We start from the raw sequence: 6,912 nt of genomic DNA on the forward strand, positions 1-6,912 counted from the left end.
AGCTGTAGTGCACTGTGGAGAGCATGGCTGACGCGGGCAAGGCAGGCATGCACACAGACTCCGCTGTTTTCAGTGGTGCTTTGGTGCCTGGCCCAGCTAAGCGAAGCCGGGTGTGGTGAGGTGAGGCCCAGCAAAGCAGAGCTGGATGAGGAGAGGACCAGTAAAGTGGGGCATGGCCAGGCATGACAGACGAGGCCGGGAGAGGGGGAACGAGGCCGGGAGGGGTGGGTGAGGCAAGTGAGCTGCAGCTGCTCCTGCACACCACTAGCCTCCGAGCACTCATCGTTTCCTGTGAATGCGCAAGGAGTGTGCCTAGCTGGGTTGGGGGGGGCGGGTCTGGGGCAGCAGCGGCCGGTCCCTTGCCATTTCCGGAACAGCTCCAGGGGGCAAATTTGGGCCCTTGGCAGGCTGGATCTGGCCCGCAGGCCATGTGTTTAACGTTTGCCCTAAAGCAGACATATCAAACACAAGGCCCGGGGGCCAGATCCGGCCTGCGAAGTGGTTTCATGTGGCCCACGAACCCATCCTGGAAACTGTTTGGTCCAGGCAGACGAATGACTCAGTGAGGTTAAACAGCAATAAGGTTTATTCAATACACATATGTCAACTGACAACTGTCAAATAACTCTGGCTTTTTATACTCGAGCTGTTTAAACTGTATCCAATCACAAGCCCGGGTTTTCCCGCCTTTACAACATTAACCAATAATTGCACCAGAATCTCCCGCTTCAAAGGAACCTTCTTTGCAACAAAGCTACTGACATAACACCCCTTCCCCCCCAGTTGATGTTATTTGTTGACGTAATCTCTCAAGTATTTGGGTGGCCTATGGACCCTAGATGGGTATCTATTGGGTTGGCTACTTAAGTCATTGTTAACTGACTGTCTGATTGGCTGGCTTATATTTATGGGTCTGGAATTTTGAATTACAGGCTCTGAAGATTCCCTACTAACAGATTGTGATTGCTGTTGTGTTTGTTGTTGTTGCTCAGGTACTGCTGGCCTGTTCATAGGGGACAGCTCCCAGTCAATTTGACAATGTTGTGGGTTAGCTGTAGTCACACTGGTTTGAATTTCCGCTTCACCGCTAACTGGCAAGTTGTTTTGATTAAGCCAAGATGCAGTATCACCCCCTTGTACGTTTTGACCCCCATCAACTGGCATACTTCCGGCAACTCTCTTCCTTAATTGATCAATATGTCTTTTACTTACTCTATTCCCTTCCCCCTCAATGGTGTAAGACAACGGCCCCATTATGTCAGTGACTACCCCAGGAACCCATTTGTCCCCCTGTCCATAGTTTCTGGCCCAGACTAAGTCTCCAATTTTGAAGGACCTGTTTGGGATGTCAGGTTCAGCACTTGAGGGTAGTTTGTCAGGATGTAACCTGTCCAGTTTGGTGGTTAGCCGTTTGCCCCACCTCATTTCCGCAGGGCTTTTCCCAGTAGCCGTGCAAGGGGTTGTGTGTTGGGTCAGCAAAAAGTCTGCAAGTCTTTGGTGCCAGTCACCACGGATGATTCACTTCAAGGCGTCTTTGGTGGTTCTCACGTTGCGTTCAGCCAAGCCATTGGTGGACGGGTGGAAAGGTGCTGACGTTGCATGTCTAATCGAGTTGGCCCTGAGGAAACCCTGAAATTCAGCAGAGGTGAATTGGGGCCCATTATCCGATACAATCACATCAGGTAACCCGTGAGTGGCAAAGAGGCCCCTTAAAACCTGTATTGTTCTACTAGATGTCATTGAATTAACAGGCACTACCTCCAGCCACCGAGAGAAGCTGTCCACCACAACTAGGAAGGTTAAGCCTTGAAATGGCCCTGCAAAATCAATGTGAATCCTAGACCAAGGATTCCTGGCCAATTCCCACTTATGTGTGTGTGTGTGTGGCAGCTCTGGTCTAGATCGCTGACACAAATAACATCCTGAAACGCATTCTTCAATATCTTTATCAAGCCCTGGCCACCACAAATGACTTCTAGCTAATGCCTTCATTCGCACAATTCCAGGGTGACCCTCATGTAATTCTGTTAAAACTGTAGTTCTGTGAAGTTCAGGAATAACAACACGGTTGCCCCACAATATACATCCCAAATGGGATGATAGTTCATTCTTCCTCCTAAAATATGGGATGAACTTGGCATCAGGGTTAGTACTTGGCCAACCACCAAGAACCCAGGTCATAATCCTTTTGAGAATATGGTCTTTTTTAGTAGCCTCAGCTATTTCTTTAGCAGTTAAGGGGCAAACAGGAATTTCCTGTAATGACATAATTTGTCCTACTGGGGCAGGGTCCTCCTCTGTGTTGGTTAAAGGCAGTCTGCTAAGGGCATCAGCATGGCCCATTTCCTTACCAGGTCTATGTTGCAGTGAGAATGAATATGCTGAGAGGAAAATTGACCACCTCAGCATTCTGGGAGACATTATTTGGGGTGTCTGTTTATCAGTGGTAAACAGTCCCAATAATGGTTTGTGGTCAGTGAGTATGGTAAAGTTCCTACCATAAAGGTAATCATGGAATTTTTTTACTCCTGCCACGATTGCTAATGCTTCTCTATCAATCTGTGCATAATTCCGTTCAGCTTTGGTAAGCGTCCTGGAATAATATGCAATTGGCTTTTGAATGCCCTGACTATCCATGTGACTGATAACAGCCCCCACACCATAAGGTGAAGCATCACAAGCTAAATAGATTGGTTTATTCTCAATAAAATGAGTAACTGTGGATTGGCTTGAAAGAATATCTTTTAATGTTTGAAAACTGACTCTATGTTTATCTTGCCACTGCCATGGGGTTTTTCTATCTAATAGTCTATGTAGTGGTTCCGCGATGGCAGCTTTATGTGGCAAGAATGTATGATAAAAATTGACTAATCCTAAAAAGGCTTGTAATTCAGCCTTGTTTTTTGGTTCTGGTGCCAATTTAATTGCCTTAATTTTATCAGGTGTAGGGTGAATTCCATTTTTATCTATCCTAAATCCTAAAAATTCTGTGGATTTAACTCCAATACAGCATTTTTCCTTTTTTAATTTAAGTCCAGCCCCCCTAAATCTTCCCAATACCTGTTCCAGATGCTCAGCTAATATTTCTTCATTTCTTCCAGCTATTAGAACATCATCAAATTAAGGGCATACACCAGGTATGCCCTTTAAGGTCCTCTCCATCACCTCCTGGAAGATGCCTGGAGCTGCTGCAATACCGAATTGCAGTCTGTGGACTCGGAACGCCCCCTTGTGGGTAACAATAGTTTGAGCTTCAGCAGCCTCCCTGGAAACAGTAAGTTGCAAATACGCCTGCGCCAAGTCTAACTTGGCAAATATGGCACCGTCCTGTATCGTGGCGAGGACCTGCTTCACCGTCGGGACCGGGTAAGCATGCTTTTTCATTCCTAGGTTCAGGGTGGCTTTGTAATCAGCGCAGATCCTCACATCCCCATTAGGTTTAAGGGGTGTGACGATCGGCGTCTCCCACAAACCACCCTCGACCGGTTCTAGAACGCCTTGGCCTACAAGCTTATCGAGCTCGGCCTCGATTTTTTGCTTAAGGGCAAAAGGCACCCGTCGGGCCTTAAGCCTGATGGGTTTAACCGATGGGTCTAAATTAAAATTAATTGGGGGCCCTTTATATTTACCCAAAGACCCATCAAATACGTCTGCGAATTCATCGCAGACAGATTTGAGGGTCTTATTATTAATAACGGTGTTTATTCCCCCGACCCAAATTCCCAGGGCAGGGAACCAGTTAAGGCGTATTAAACTAGTTCTATGGCCTTCGGTAACTATTAAGTCTAGTATTCCATTAAACCCCTTATATTTAACTCTAAGGGTAACTTTTCCTTTAATTTTTATTGGGGTTTTTTGGAAGTCTGCCAATTGAATTTTGGTTGAACTAAGTGGAACTTTGCGACCACTTTTAAGTTCAATCTTTTTAAGGGTTTCACTGGATATTATGGACACTGAGGCCCCAGAATCAATTTCCATTTTGCAAGGGATTCCTTGCAACTGGACTACAATTCTTAATTTTGATCCCAAAATATGGTTTATTTTTCTTTTTCCAATGTGATTGACTCGCGCCACCTCCCCGTGGTTGGGGTATTGTGCCCAAGGTCTAGGGGTCTCCTTGCCACTATAGTAAGGGGTTACCTTACCTTCGGGCCAAACGTCGACTTCGTGTAGACGATTGTCGCGTGCACAACCCCTGCAAATGGCTTGAATGTGGCCGGTTTTTCCGCACAATCTGCATCTAGCAGAGCGGAATCTGCATGTTGCTCGGGGATGGTTGCCCCCGCAGCTTCCACATCTGTTGTCGCTGTCGCGCTGTCTAGCTGGAATGTCTCTCGGTTGTCGTTGTGGTGTTGTTGGTTGTCGTTGTGGTGTTGTTGTTTGGAATCGGCGACTTGGTTCTGGTCCGTGGCTTCGGGATGGTTTTGCTGCCATTTTTCCAAACCGTCTGGTGACTTCGGCTATGTCGGCTTCCCATTGTTGGTCCACCTCCCCACAGTCCACAAGGCTTTCTTGATTTATTTTGGCAGAAGCGGCCATGCTATTGCGGGGGGGTCACGATACCCAGTGGATTCATATGTCAAGAGTTCGTCGAGGACTTCTTGCAAGTCACCGGTGGGCTTAGCGATAATTCTATTTTGTAACTGTTCGTCTCGCAAGCCCAGCACCACTCTATCACGGATTCTTATTTCTAAATTGTCATATTTACACCGTAACGCTGCTTCTCTAACAGCAGCAACGAATTTGGTTATTGACTCGCCGGGTCTCTGATTTCGTTTTTCAAAAATACGCCGCCAAAAGAGTTCTGATCTTTTCGGCGTAAAATGTACCTTTAATTTGGCCAGTAAGTCAGCATACAAAACGCTTGATACCAGCAATGGTTGACAAAATCCCACGGCAACCCGGTACACTGGTGTGCCACAGATAGTCAGTAAGGCAGCCGCCTTTTTCCGGTCATTGGTTATGCCGTTTACTAGCAAAAACCCTTCGACCTGTCCCACATATTCTTCCCAGTCCTCTGGGTAGTTTGGATCGAATTCTTTTAAAGACCCAATTTGCGCCATTCGGAGGTTTGTTGATTCCGCCGCGGCTGCTTGTGGTTGACTGTGAATTCTTTTTAAATTTACCGCCTTACGCGCAGCTGTTTTCGCCGATCCTTCACTAGTCCGCCATCTATCCCACCCTCGTCGCCAGTTGTTTGGTCCAGGCAGACGAATGACTCAGTGAGGTTAAACAGCAATAAGGTTTATTCAATACACATATGTCAACTGACAACTGTCAAATAACTCTGGCTTTTTATACTCGAGCTGTTTAAACTGTATCCAATCACAAGCCCGGGTTTTCCCGCCTTTACAACATTAACCAATAATTGCACCAGAATCTCCCGCTTCAAAGGAACCTTCTTTGCAACAAAGCTACTGACATAACAGAAACAGTGAGGAAATGGCCCCCACTGCCTTGGCCCTGGCCCAGGCCGGCTGAGAGCCAATGTATAATTTTGTGGTGACCATCTATGCTGAAACGCATTCAGTCTTAGCTCCGCAAGGCCATCTGGAAACAGCAAGGGACCAGCCCCTGCTGCGTTGGTCCCACCCCCTGGGCGTGTGCTGGGGAGGTATCACTTTGTGAAGAATGAAGAAATGCACCATTGCCTGGAAGTGGCCAGCTCATGGCTCTGCCTACTTCAGGCAGGCCAGGGGCTGGGCAGCATTACGCTTCTCTTCAGATTCATGCCACCCGGCTCAGCCTCTCACCACTGTGAGGAAAGCACCCTGCTGCCTGCCAAAACTGGGGAGATTGGGGGCCAGGCAGCATTGTGCAGGTAACATCGACTCATGCTGTTCATGGCATCCCCTCCCCCAGAGCCCACCAAGCCAGATATGTGAAGTAGGCAAGGGCCATGTGCTGGCCATTTCCAGGCAATGGTGCATTTCTTCATTCCTCACAAAGGGTGACACTTCCCCAACTGCGTTTCTTGTCTGTTTTTCTTCCTCCCTCATCTCAAATATTTTCTCACCACTCGAAGGAAGGAAGGAAGGAAGGAAGGAAGGAAGGAAGGAAGGAAGGAAGGAAGAAGAGGGAGGGTCTGAGGGAAGTTCTGCCTTAGTCCTTCCCTGCTGCCCTTTCACCATCCCCTTGCCCCCTCCTCCTGGCCTATCCTGGGGGGTCTCCCATCCTATTGCTAAGGAAGCTTTGGATACAAAGCGAGGTCTTCTCACATGGAGAGGGACCTCGTACCCATCATGGGCAACCTGGCTAAGGAGACCAAGCACAGCAGCAGCAGCCTTGAGGAGGTAAGTGCAGCTGGTCGTCCCCTTCGGGAAGTGGGGCTGGGCTTAGTGCCACGGGTGCTGGAGGGCTTGGCTGGGCATTTGATCTCTGGACCACCATCCAGCCCCCCTCCCCTGCATGGCCTGAGAGGAACAGTGAGGCTCCTCCAGTGGACCATGCCTCGGCACTTGCCCCAGTCCCATCTCCTTCTGCCAGAGACCCTCAGATCTGTCCCACTCCTGCCCAGACCCCCATAGGTACCCTTGACACAAATGATGTAGAGCTGGCCATGCCCACCCAGTAGGCCACACGCACTCTAGCCATGCCCACCCAGGCCACACCCACCCAGCCCCCTGAGGGAAACCGCAATGCTGATGCGGCCTTCAATGAAATTGAGTTTGACACCCCTGCCCTAAAGCAAAAAATATTCTGTTCAAAAATACATATGTGGTTAAAGAAAATGTTAAGAAAACATGTAGATTTTAAGCTGGAACTATTTCTTTTAGGTATAATCTCAGAAAACTATGATAAAGAATGTGTATATTTAATATTACATGTACTAATAACAGCGAGAATTACATTTGCACAGTATTGGAAAAATGAAGAAACACCAAATGAAGAAGAAAATTCTCAATTGTGCGG

This window comes from Vipera ursinii (assembly GCF_947247035.1).
Source record: "Vipera ursinii genome assembly, chromosome: 1".
Taxonomy (NCBI): domain Eukaryota; kingdom Metazoa; phylum Chordata; class Lepidosauria; order Squamata; family Viperidae; genus Vipera; species Vipera ursinii.